Here is a 13,302-nt window from a genome sequence, read left to right on the forward strand (position 1 = left end):
AGTCTATGTCTGCCTGCTGTCTGACTGCCTGTCTGTCTGTCTGTCTATCTATCTGTCTGTCTAGGAGATAAGCCATGTATTACTGAATAAAATCTTACCCTCAAGTTTTAAAATCAATTAAAATATTTTTAATTGAGGCATAAAAACACTTTTACACTATAAGACAGATGACAAAACAACCAAACAAAAGAATATATCACTATCATCCCAGCCCTCCGCTTAAACCTGGAACTTTCTTATCACAAGGCAAGGGGCTATTACCATAGTCCGGGTGATTAGATTGAGTTATCAATACATTGGCGTTGCCAAATCTTGTTGAACTGTTTCAGTCTGTTTACAATCAGGCATCAGCCTTTTGAAGCCACTGTTGACCTGCTGTGTTTGACAACCCTATCAGTCAGTGCTATTGCTAGCCATTTCAACATGTCCTGATCACATTGCTTGGGTCCGGAGTAGAGGAAGAGGAGTTTTGGCCCGTGCAAAGACCTGGCCCAGAGTTCCCCCATTAATGCCAAGGCTGATTGATGATCAAAATGGCAATTGCTTTATACCAGGGAATATATTACAGCTAGCACAGAACGAAAGATTTTCTCCACACATACACACACACACACACACACACACACACACACACACACACACACACACACACACACACACACACACACACACACACACACACACACAGAGTTATGGAAATGACAGAAGTTAAAAGTGGCCGGCCAAAGAGACAAGTGACAGATGCTGCACTTGTTTGAATTAAATAATAAAGGAGTTGTGGGTCTGCTGCATGGCCCAGAGGGGGAATCACAAACACAGCATGCAGAGGAGCACAAAGCACAGAACGTGTGTGTTGTTGTACACACTGGTGACGGCCTCCTGAAGCTGGGCTTGATATACAGAACTACGTATAAGCACTCTGCTTCCAAATGAATGTGTGTGTGTGTGTGTGTGTGTGTGTGTGTGTGTGTGTGTGTGTGTGTGTGTGTGTGTGTGTGTGTGTGTGTGTGTGTGTGTGTGTGTGTGTGTGCGTGCACGTGCACGTGTGTGCGTGTACATAGTATGTGGGTGTGTGTGGTAAACTGTGTTCATGGGCATGCTGTTCTTTGTAAATATATAGCTATATATCTATGTGTGTGTGTAATTTTGACCATAATATTGATATTGAAATAACTAAGTTGTACAGTATTGTTGGGGCGGCAGTGGCTCTGGGGCAGAGTGGCCGGTAGAGGGGCTGGATGGCAACCGTGAGGTTCCCAGTTCGGTCCCTGTCTCCCCCAGAGTTAGTGTCAAAGTGTCCTTGAGCAAGATGCTGAACCCCTAATTGCTCCCGATGAGCAGGTTGGTGCCTTGGTTTCCTCCGCCATCGGTGTCTGAATGTGTTTGTGAATGGGTGAATGTAATGCACTATCTATGTTAAGCGCTTTGGATAAAAGCGCTGTATAAATGCACCATTTACCTTTATGTAAAGTATTTTTTGATTTTCACAGAGATGACCAAGAATGTAAAGAACATACTTGTGTCCTTGGAAAAAGTTAACTTTGGGGAACGTTATCATGCGACTAGTGGACAAATCTTTCTAGTTTGAGAATGGGGAATGAGTTCCTTAGCCAACTGGCAGCGTGCACAAGAACTTTTACGCTGACCGGTGCAATAGTTCGCACCATTAGCCATGGACTCACAGGCACAAACAGACCTAATTTGCCCTATACTGACAAACACATACAGAGACAGAGCACAGTTAGTTTCTATAGGAGCCATGCCGTAAAAGATTCCAGCTATCCCTTTTGAACAACCAATAGAAGTTTAACTTCGACTCATTTGAAACTTGAAATCATGGTTTGCAGACATAGACACAGACACATACAATACATACAAAAAATCCTGGAATATGGCCTGGGCCGTAGCGTGATGGTCCAGGCACACCAGGCTTAAATGCCAGCCTGACAGCGCGCCGAGGGTTCGACTCCTGTTCCCGACGACCTTTGCTGCGTGTCACCCCCTATCTCTCTCCCCATTTTCTGTCAGCCTATCCCTCTCTAAATAAAGGCATAAAAAGCCCCCCAAAAATGAATGAATATTCATGAAATATTACAGTATAGCCAACAACACATTCTGAATAGCCCATCTGAGTTCAAACACAAAATCTGTTTGGCTGTGCACAAACAGTGTCCAAACCAGAGTCTGTCAACTGCAGAGACAGGAGACTTTGATAACCACTCCTGACTGTAATCTTCCCGTCACATTCCCCTCAGGTCCGGCATCAGAGGGAAGTCCGAGCTTTGAAACCTCACGCTAAAACAGACACCCAAGTGTTGTTAGTTAAATGTTCACTCTGGTAGTGTCAAGCTTGATGAGCTAAGTGAGTCATTAGTGATTGATTCATTAGGAAAAGGATCGAACCGGAGCATACCCTGCCATGGAGGGCACCTGAATGATTCATGAGGCTCACTGCCAGCTCACTGGACTTTAACCTGGGATTTAATGAGTTTGTCCAGGGCCCTGTGTTTGCTCCTAATTACCGTAAAAAAAAGACACAAATGTAGTGGTGGAAGAAGCACTTTTACTCAAGTTAAGAAATACTCAATTAAAGTAAAAGTAACTCAGTACAAGTAAGTACAGTACCTGACTAAATGTACTTACAGTAGTTACTTTCCATCACTGCAAAAATGAATGTCAAGCAGTGGTTAAAGGTACTTTAAGTACATTTTGATATCAATACTTTTGTTCTTTTACTCAAGTACATTTTTAAATCCGGACTTTTACTTGTAACAGAGTACTTCTACGTTAGCAGTATTGATACTTTTACTTAAGTAAAACATTTGAGTACTTTTTCCACCGCTGATGTCAAGTGACAAGAAGGCTGTAGCTCCACTGCAGGAACCGCTTTAGTCATTATTGGTAATTCACTGCACCCACTGTGTGGGTAATGATTTTAGTGAGAGTAAATGGTCCCAGTTATAGATCCACTTGACACATGTAAGATTTGCCAGGTACTTTTGTAAAAAAGGCCCTTTTACCAGTGTAAGGGGTCACCGATCACAGGGTGTGTATTTCGTTCAATTCAAGTCATGTGATGTAGAGAAAACACACTAGGAACATCGATTACACACATTACTACTGCCTGTGGCTACCTGCAACACACAGCTTCTCCACTCTTAATTTAAGTAAGATTGTGTAACTTTTTCAATTAATTTTTTTTTGTGGATATAATCTTTCACTGGTGTATTTTTCACTATCACAACTGTGTTTTTTGGCCAAAACAAACAATGTTTTTGTCACGAGTGTCTGCCCCCGACACTCGGGGGCAGACGCAAAATGATGCAGGCATCGGAAATGTACCAGACATGTTTGTATGTACGTTTTGTCAAGTTAATACATACTGTTACTGAATATGTTGTTGCTTTCCAAAATAGACTCGTCATTAGGACCCTGCAGCATTAGTTTTAAAGTGATTTTGTTTAGAATTGAATTCTGTGAATCACAGTTCCAACAGACAACGAATGAACGTGTAAGGGTCCATTTGGTTCGATTTATACACTCTCTGAGTCACAAATGGTCAATGGATAACAAAAATACTCTGCTTCATGCTTGTATAGCACTAAGCGTGGATTTGTTTGTTTGTTTTCTGCATGTAGGCAGAGACTAACATTTCACTGTCTCTGCTGTCACCCACGACCCGTCGCTGCGTCACCTATCTCTGTGTCGGCTGATGGAAGAAAGTTGAAGGAAAGTTCAGGTGAGAGACTGAGCATGCCTCACGTTCCCCACCTATTAACCTGTTCACCTTGTCTGGCCCTGCTCCGATCAGATCATTGGAGCTCATTGACAGCGATCCTTTAAAAGGACTCCCCTCTCTTTCCCTGTCTTTCCTCTGTCTCACAGAACACAGTGCCAAAACATTGCCACATGTTTCTGCAGATCACAACATACGTAGAATGTGGACATTTTTTTTACCCCTAAGACAGCGATTCCCAACCTGTGGGCCATGAGGATATCACAAGCCAAGCAGCAGACATGACAGTACTCAAGTAAAGTAAAAGTGCCAGAAAATTGTACGTAAGTACAGCACTTGAGTAAATGTACCGTCCACCACTGGCTGGCCCCATCTACAGGCGTGTGGGCTCTAGAGTCCCCTGCCTTCTGTCAGGCAGGATCTGCTTCATTCAGTGCCAAAGTGATTATCGTACATACTGTACATTGTGATTAATTGTAATACATATAATTGGCAAATACATCCTGTGCTGCCACATTTCTGTAATGTTGAAGTGACATTGATCCTATATTAAAATTGCCTAGAGGGTGGGTGGATGGCGGACGGACTTGCGAGAAGTGTTGTTGCTCCAATCCGCACCAGACTTGGCAAAAACATTGGTCAGGGGTCCGCCATTACTATAGCCACACCAGGGGCCACGTGTGGCCCCCATGGGCCATGTTAGGGGCCCCCGGGGGGCCACAGGCACACTGTTGCTCCAATCTGCAGCAAACTTGACACAAACACTGTTCAGGGGTCTGCCATGTCAATAGTCACACCAGGGGCCTCGTCAGGGTCCCCCAGCAGCCTCAGGCACATCATTGCTCCAATCCTCATCAAGCTTGGCACAAATGCTGTTCAGGTGTCTGCCATGAAAAGTGTTACAGCAAGTGTTACAGCAGTGTCTAACATTTCAAATTACCATAATTCGGTGACCATTGCTCTATCAGCACAATATAGGACTGGATTTGCAGCCTGAAAATCTAGTGTATTAAATGTTCATAACTTATCAATAAAATAACATAAATAACTAGAAAAAGTGCTCCTCGGAGCACAAGTCTCCGCCAGGTCAGGTAGATTATTGTGGCCTCCTGGTGGCGCTACAATAGGCCAATGTGAAAAGGGTGCACTTAATTCTTAGGCCTTGCACGACAATCGGACACTGCATTCATGATTTGAGGCATTTTGTTCCAAAAATGTGGTTTGCTAAATTAGACCTGCTGGTGGCGCTATAACAGGCCAATGTGAAAAGGGTGGCATTTCTTCCTCGGCCTAGTGGGAATGTGCGTGCAAAATTTCATGGAAATCGCACACTGCGTTCATGATTTGAGGAATTTTGTTCAAAAGGGACCCATCCTGCAAACTTTGGAAGCCAATGTTAGCCAAGTAGGATGGAATATGTAATATCGGACACATCCATCTTGATCACATGACTACAGAGATACTGTGTACCGATTTGCGTGATTTTTGGACAGAATCTGAAGGAGTAAGAGCAAAAAATGGGTTTTACAAAACTCAGCCTCCTGGTGGCGCTCTAAAAGGCATATGTGAAAAATGCAGGGCAAAGGTTTTTCCTTGGCCTCTAGGGAGTGTGCGTGCAAAGTTTGACGCAGATCGGTGCAGTTATACTTAAAAATGCAAATCGGCCGGTTATAGCGCCACCATGAGGCTGATTTGAAAAACTTTAAGTGGCATGTCTTCCTCGGCCTAGTGGGAATGTGCGTGTGCAATTTTATGGAAATGGCAGGCTGCGTTCATGATTTAAGGCAGTTTGTTCAAAACTAACCAATCCTGCAAACTTTGGAAGCCAACCTTAGCCAATGAGGATTGAATATGGCAAATTTAACAGATCCAGGTTGATCACATGACTATAGAGATACTGTGTACCGATTTGCATGACGTTTAGTTAAAAGCTGTAGGAGTAATGGGAAAAAATGGGTTTCGCACAAATCGGCCTCCTGGTGGCGCTATAACAGACCCATGTGAAAAAAATGGGGCAGAGGTTCTGAATTGGCATCCAGGGAATGTGTGTGCGCAGTTTCGGAGCGACCGGGCCAACGGTGCCGGAGATTAGCTGGTAACACACAGACAGGACGGACACACACACACACACACACACACACACACACACACACGGACACACACACACACGGACGGACGGGGTGGAAAACATACTCTCTCGCCATGCCTTTCGGCCTGGCGGAGACAACAATTGGGAAATTCTGGGCCGATACTGATAGAGATGATTAAAATAACTATTTGGCCTATTATGGCTGATACAAATAAATCTTCGCCTATCTGATCCAAATCTGTAGCTTGGTAGGCTGCGGATGCCCAACACACCAACATTTAGCCAGCGCAAAATTGATGAGTCAGATAAACATCAGCCACTGCTATCTTGCTTATTTGCATATATGCCAATGACAGTAAACGAGCCGATTATCTGTATACCAATATATGGCTGATATATCAGTGGATCTCTAAACAACTTTATACATTTATTAATGCTTCATACATTAAATTATGCTTGTGTGTATGACAATCAAAATCTGAGTAATATTTTAGTTAAATAATTGCATCATCCCATAAGAGGATATATAGTATATACTACTTCACCATTCTGTTCTGAGTGTCACTGACTACGTAGCACTTAAATTAATTAGACCGTCGGCGTCAACTAATCAGACGTCTTACTGCAGGATGTATCGCTTAGTGACAAGTCACTTTATACACCTTGGATCCAGGGGTGCCACGCTATTGGATACCGGCCACTTAAAAACTTGATTCCTATTGGTCAATTAAACATGAAGGTATCCTGCATAGCATGGCTGAGAAGGGCCTTATCTCACCCTGTGATACTGGTAGACAAAGCTAGAGCACAATGAATATTGCATCAGTCTAGAATGCTGAACAGTCTGAGGAGCAATAAGTAGAATTGACAGAATACACAGTCATATACCACCAAGTATAAATTAAGCATAAAGTCGAGGGTTCCTGTGCACACGTGATTCATTCAAATCAAAAATATATTTTATCAAACTGTCGTTTGTGTCATGAGTACAAGGTGAATATTACACGACAATAAAGCAACTTATTTTTGATTGGGAACAAAGTAACATTTTCTGAGCTTCCACACCGTGAATAAAGGCTGTATGAATGAGGCAAGTATTGCGCATTTTTGGATCGTTTATTCGTTATGCTATGACTATGGTGGTGCATTTATAGCGCCTTTATCTAAGGCGCTTTACAATGTATGTTAAATTCAACCATCGGCAACAGTGGAGGAAACCATGCAAGACACTAACCTGCTCATCGGGAGCAGTTAAGGGTTCAGTGTCTAGCTCAAGGACACTTCGCCACTAAGCCAAGATCAAGTGGCCGCTCTGCCTCCTGCGGCACTAGCACCCCATGATCCATACATTCATGGGGTCCCAAGTTTGGGACCGCCTATTATTATAAAACTGAAACAACAGGGTTTATTTGTGTGACAAATAGCCTATATACTGTAGTTGCATGTGATGACTGAAGACTGAGCTGCTGGTTTGTTGTACTTGGCTCAGGGTGCAGGCTGTGATTCCCTTACTCAAAATGACCACTTGGCACACGAACAAAGTACAACTAAATTAGGTCAAGACAAATCCTAACAGTGGAACCTGAGCCAGGCACATTTGTTTCCTCTTGTGGCCATGCAGTTCCAAGTCAGTAATGGAAAACAAAGAGATGCTATATTCAGACAAATAACACAGATGATGCCTTCTGCTTTTCATATTGGACTAAATGCATATCAAAATCACCACATATGTACAGTTTACACCGTGTCTGTCTGTCTATGTGTGATTCTCTGTCTGTCTGTCTGTCTGTCTGTCTGTCTGTCTGTCTGTCTGTCTGTCTGTCTGTCTGTATATGTGTGATTGTCTGTCTGTCTGTCTGTCTGTCTGTCTGTCTGTCTGTCTGTCTGTCTAATGTGTGACTCTCTGTCTGTCTGTCTATGTGTGATTCTCTGTCTGTCTGTCTGTCTGTCTGCTGTCTGCTGTCTGTCTGTCTGTCTGTCTGTCTGTCTGTCTGTCTGTCTGTCTGTCTGTCTGTCTGTCTCTCTCTCTCCCCACCTGCTCCCAGACAGTGATGAATTGCAAATAACACCTGCACATAATTCCCGCCATCAGCTGGGCCGCTCCAGGCCCAGTTATTGTGCAATCCATATTTTTTATTATTTTTGTTGAAAAGAACGGAGCTGAGTCATGCCTTTTATATATTTCCCAGTGAGAGTGCTCGTTCATTAATTTAAAATCAAAGCGTTTGCAAAGCAATGATTGTCTAGAGCTGTAGTAGTAACGTTATGAAGGGTTGTTATATATGTGTCTGGTCAATACAGCAATAAGCCTCCGAACAGAATCCAATAAGTAGACATGGTGAAAAGCACAATAAAAAGCAATTAAGCTGAAGATAACAGGAGACAGATAGTCCATGTGAGACTAGTAAATCAATATCTTCCAACTCAAAGAGCCATTGAGGGACTCTGACGTGATTCTTAATGATCTCTGAGAATTGTTCCATTATATTGCTGTCTCTAGTTTGCGTTATTACCCAGGTAGAGACAATGGCACACAGCATCATTTTTAATTCAAGGGAAATTTTCTACTAGTATGTGATTCCAATAATAAAACTAGACAGACCCAGTCGCAGAGATTGATTTTTAATGTGTTTGGGTGAGACGTCTAGAAGAGTGTGTGTGTGTGTGTGTGTGTGTGTGTGTGTGTGTGTGTGTGTGTGTGTGTGTGTGTGTGTGTGTGTGTGTGTGTGTGTGTGTGTGTGTGTGTGTGTGTGTGTGTGTGTGTGTGCGTGCGTGCGTGTGCGCACGTGTGTGAGTGTTTATCCGGGGCTAATCTCATGACTGCTGCAATAATCAGTTGGTAAATATCTTGTGCACGGCTGGTCAGAAAATCTCATAATAATGTGGAACATTTCAAATATTTTGGAACCAGTTTAATCTTGTATGGTCGTCCCTGGCACAAACATTTTTCAGATGTAGGTCCACAGCCAAACACATATTCATTTGGGGGTCCTTGACATGAAAAAGTTTGAGAACCATTTTCATAGATGACTGACATCATAGACTGGCCACATGAAGACCACACGGGAGCAAAAGCCTCGTTATACCAGTCTTGTTATGTACAATTATTTAGCAGTCCTCACCAACCAGCTCAATCAAAATCCAACTACTTTTTCTGTTTTGCTTGTTTCAAATATTTGTCATTCACACGGTGGAACAGTGATATAATGTAAAATCCTCCGAGTAACACTCTAGTTCGAGACCCAAAGGAGAAAGATTGTCTCGCCAGCCCAAAACTTACAAAAATACATAATGAATGAATCCCTTCTGAGAAAACATTAAAAGAAAATAATATATATATTATTATTTACTCATGTCATGACCCATAGAAACAGGTCCTCGACCCAAATTGGTTCGCGAGTCGCCACGATGTTTGGGAAACACTGCTCTTGTTCACCTTTTTTCATGTGGAATCTATAATGAAGGCTGAACAGCGTGGCTCTATTGATTCAAGGGCACAGTGTGAGCTAAAGAGTGGAGCCGCAGGGAACCTCCTGCTTTTGGGAGATTCAGCTGTTCCATGATGCTGAGGCAGCAGATCAGCATGTCGACCGGGACAGGAGACGTCTGATGGGATGAGCTTTGAGCGAAAAAACAAAAACAAAAAAAAAAACAATTGGGTGAGAATAAGAGGTTAAGGGAGGACAAAGGAAGTGATAGAGACCAACGGAAAGGAGAATTGGAAAAGGGGATTGAGAAGGATAAAGAACATGAATGCTTAAAGGGATAGTTCACCCCCCAAAAATCTTTTTTTCTATCGATTAGTCACCCCATGGAGACTTGAATTCATGAATATTTTTTTTGTTTTTGTCGCATTCCTAAGCCAAAACAAAACAAGACATATCCATGAATTCAAGTCTCCATGGGGTGACTAATCGCTAGAAAAAAGAGAGAAACTATATTGATAGTATAGGCCCGGGGTATATGTTTTATTCTCCCCAAGGGTAAATGTGTCTTGGACACAGTGCTACACTTTGTTGCATCACATAACAAACATCACAAAACAACGCATGGGTATTGGGTAAACCGGTGGTCTCCGCTGGTGATCTGCCAGCTTGGCCGGGAGCTGGCTCCAACAAACACAATTGGCCATATTCGTGGGAGGGAAGCCAGCAGGGCAGGCTGTGTTTGCTGCACTAGCAACTAGCTCCTACAGGTTGGTGCTTGTTCAGTAGGGAGCAGAACACGGATCCAAACAAAAACAAAACCTGAGAAGTTGAAAAACTCCCACACAAAAGTGAAATGACAAAACTCAACATATAAACTACGCCGATGTACTGTAGTAACAATGGTGTAAAAAGACCATAATAATTCTCCAAACTGTGCTGTAGCCTGCCCTGCACCACACATTGCTCTGCCTGTCTGTGTCGACAAGTACTGCAAGACTCAGCTCTCCTTTTAGCCTGATCTCTGCATGTGTTCTAAGCCTAAAGCAGAGAGAGAGAGAGAGAGAGAGAGAGAGAGAGAGAGAGAGAGAGAGAGAGAGAGAGAGAGAGAGAGAGAGAGAGAGAGAGAGAGAGAGAGAGAGAGATCAAACCACACCCACACAGGGTGTGCAACAGTGTGCATTTGGGGCTTTCACCCAGTGCCATGTAAAACAGATACGTGTTGTTTGCTTTGAGTGTTGATGCGGAAGTATAGAGGGTCAGAAGGAGTTGCGGTCTATGTAGACTGTTTGAATCTTTAATATGTTTCATCCTTTTAATCATATAAAGTACTAGGCCTACAAGGACTGGGCCCACCAAGGCCTTCTTGTTACATGTATCCCAAAATCTAAGCATCTGCTCTGCCATCTTGCTGCTCTGCTCTGCTGTTGCTCTACTATGCTGCTGCTGCTTTGTGCTTGGCTCTAAGAAGTTGTTGGAGCTCACTCCACCACGCCAGCACCACCTGTGAGCTCTGTTTCCAGCGCCGTAGGAAGCCATTCCCAGTTGGGGGGGATATATTTGTACCGGCCCACACGCACGAGCTGCGCGCGTGTGCATGTGTGGCACAAAAGTGAGATTTTTTCGCTGTTTTTCGCGGTTATTCCCCTTTTATTTCCGTTTTTTATTACTTTAATTCGGTTCATTCGGTACCAAAAAATGTAGAGGGGGGGTGGGGCCGCTCTTCCACCTTCAAGCAGCTCACACAGTTCATTTGAGGCTTTTTTTTCCTCCTCTTTTTCCCCGTGGCCTCGCGGCCCAAATACCGGTTCGCGGCCCACGCGAGGCCGCTCCTGTCTGTTTCTATATGATTCCCTTAGGGGGGCATACATTTTTTGAATAAACAATATTTATGCTCAATAAATATTGTTTACGCTCAATAAATATTATTTACGCTCAATAAATACATTTGTTTATATCCAAGCATCGTCCAAATGAAGTTGACTTACTTCAATACTTAGAGAAAACACACATGGTGGCGAGAAAGGAGGTTTGGTGTTGTATGAAGAAGTCGGGAGTGGTAAAGAAGTGTGGATGAGGGCAGTGTGACAGTGGTGAGCTGTATGGTATAGGAGTGACGGATGGGTTCAAGGTGGAGGTGGAGTCACATCAAGGATCAGCTCTGAGCCCCATCTTGCTTACAGTGGTGACGGACAGGTTGACTGACGAGGTCGGGCAGAGGTCTCTGTGGACTGCGATGTTCTCAGATGACATTGTGATTATGGAATGATGAGAGGAGGGAACAGGTTGAAGAGAGTCTGGAGAGGTGGAGGTGTGCACTGGAAAGAGGAATGAAAGTCAGCAGGAGCGCGACCGAATATGTCAGGAAAGATGTCATGACAGGGTGATTTGAGACAGAAGGCTAGCGAGAGTGAAAGGGAAGGTTTAGGTTAATACAATAAAACCAGCTATGTTGCAGCCAACAGTGGCACTGACAAAAAAAAAGACAGGAGGTGGGGGTGCCAGCTGGCAGAGTTGAAGATGTTAGGATTTTCATTAAATTGGGAGTGACGAGGAAGGACAGCATTAAGAAGTGTATTAGAGGGACAGTCCATGTTGTACACTTTGTAGACAAAGCAAGAGACGAGGTTGAGTTGGTTTGGGCATGTACGGAGGATGCAGTACTTTCACATCTATGGTACATGCTACATCCCCTGCAGAACTAAACTTAAGGATCATGATGCTTTCATGTCAAAACTAGGATTGTTGTGTTTTAACTTGTTTTTATTTGGACTTAGAGGCGAGGGATTAATCCTGTAACGTTACTGAATGATCATATGAAAGATGGACAGTGACATCTGACAGCTGACATGATTTAAGAACAGTAGTGGTGCTCTTGTGTGAAATAATGGAGTAAAGGAGGGATGTATGCATCCATGCATGGATTTTAAATTTGCACAGAGAGTTCGGTTTTCGAAGTATTCAAAGATTCTGAATCTGTGTTTTGTCCAAATTCAAATTGACAGTGTTCACAATTTAAAAAAAAATTCAATGTCAAACAATTGGCAATATCAATAGATACCATTTAGGTCCAGTTGGGTGTAAGGCACAGCACAGCCACTGGGGGCTCCTAGCAGGGCTTTAAGACTCCTAGTCTTGTGTTTAGAGCTATGTATAATATTTTTAAAGTTAAAATTAAATGGTATTTTGAGTATTTAATTTCCACAGCCTGACGTATCAAAGGGAAACGGGAGCTGGCAGCATCTCAGCCAGTCAGAGATGTAGGTGGGGTTGGTTGGTTACGCACCGAACCTTCATGAGTCCAACCTCCACACACCGGCTGTCCGCACATCGTTTATCTGGCAATGAGTACTGATTCTGGGCATTGCCGATTCAGAGTACCATCGCCTGCCTGGATGTCAGGTCGATCAAAGTAAAAAAAATCAAACAAGACGGTGCTGAAACTCATTCAGTGCCAGACTTATTTCTGGCTGTGTTGTCCCAGTGCCAGCCAAAACTTCATTGTAAAAAAAAAAGTGCCAAGATACAGCCCTTGGGTTCAGAATTTTTTTTCCCCCCCCATTTTTTGGGGCGGTGTAGCCGACCCCTATAAGTGAGTTTTGGACACCGACCAAAACAATGTGTGTACCCCCTAACCCTTCCATTGTTAATGCAAATCGATACTTTTTTCATATCAGCCAATCACATTACAGCTAGTGTCATCACCACTAACTGTAATGTGATTGGCTGACTTTGCAAATTCAGGACTGTGATTGGCTAGCGAAACACATGACACATGTGCAGCCCTATGAATAGCAGTATGGACTTTAAAAAAAGTCATTTATCCTTTTAAAGTGAGTCATGTTGTGATGACCACACACCGCCCACTTCACACTGGGTGTGATTTTTTTAATGACGTCTTAGACGTCACGTGGCACTCAGGGCTTAACAATGGCGATAAAAACGGACGTCTTAGACGTCATGTGGCACTGAATGAGTTGTTAAGTGTCTCCACCATTCACCAGCACATCCATTCTGTACCATGTACAGACAAGGGTATTCTAGTGTACTTA

This window comes from Gymnoscopelus microlampas, assembly GCF_963454915.1.
Source record: "Gymnoscopelus microlampas genome assembly, chromosome: 21".
Taxonomy (NCBI): Eukaryota; Metazoa; Chordata; class Actinopteri; order Myctophiformes; family Myctophidae; genus Gymnoscopelus; species Gymnoscopelus microlampas.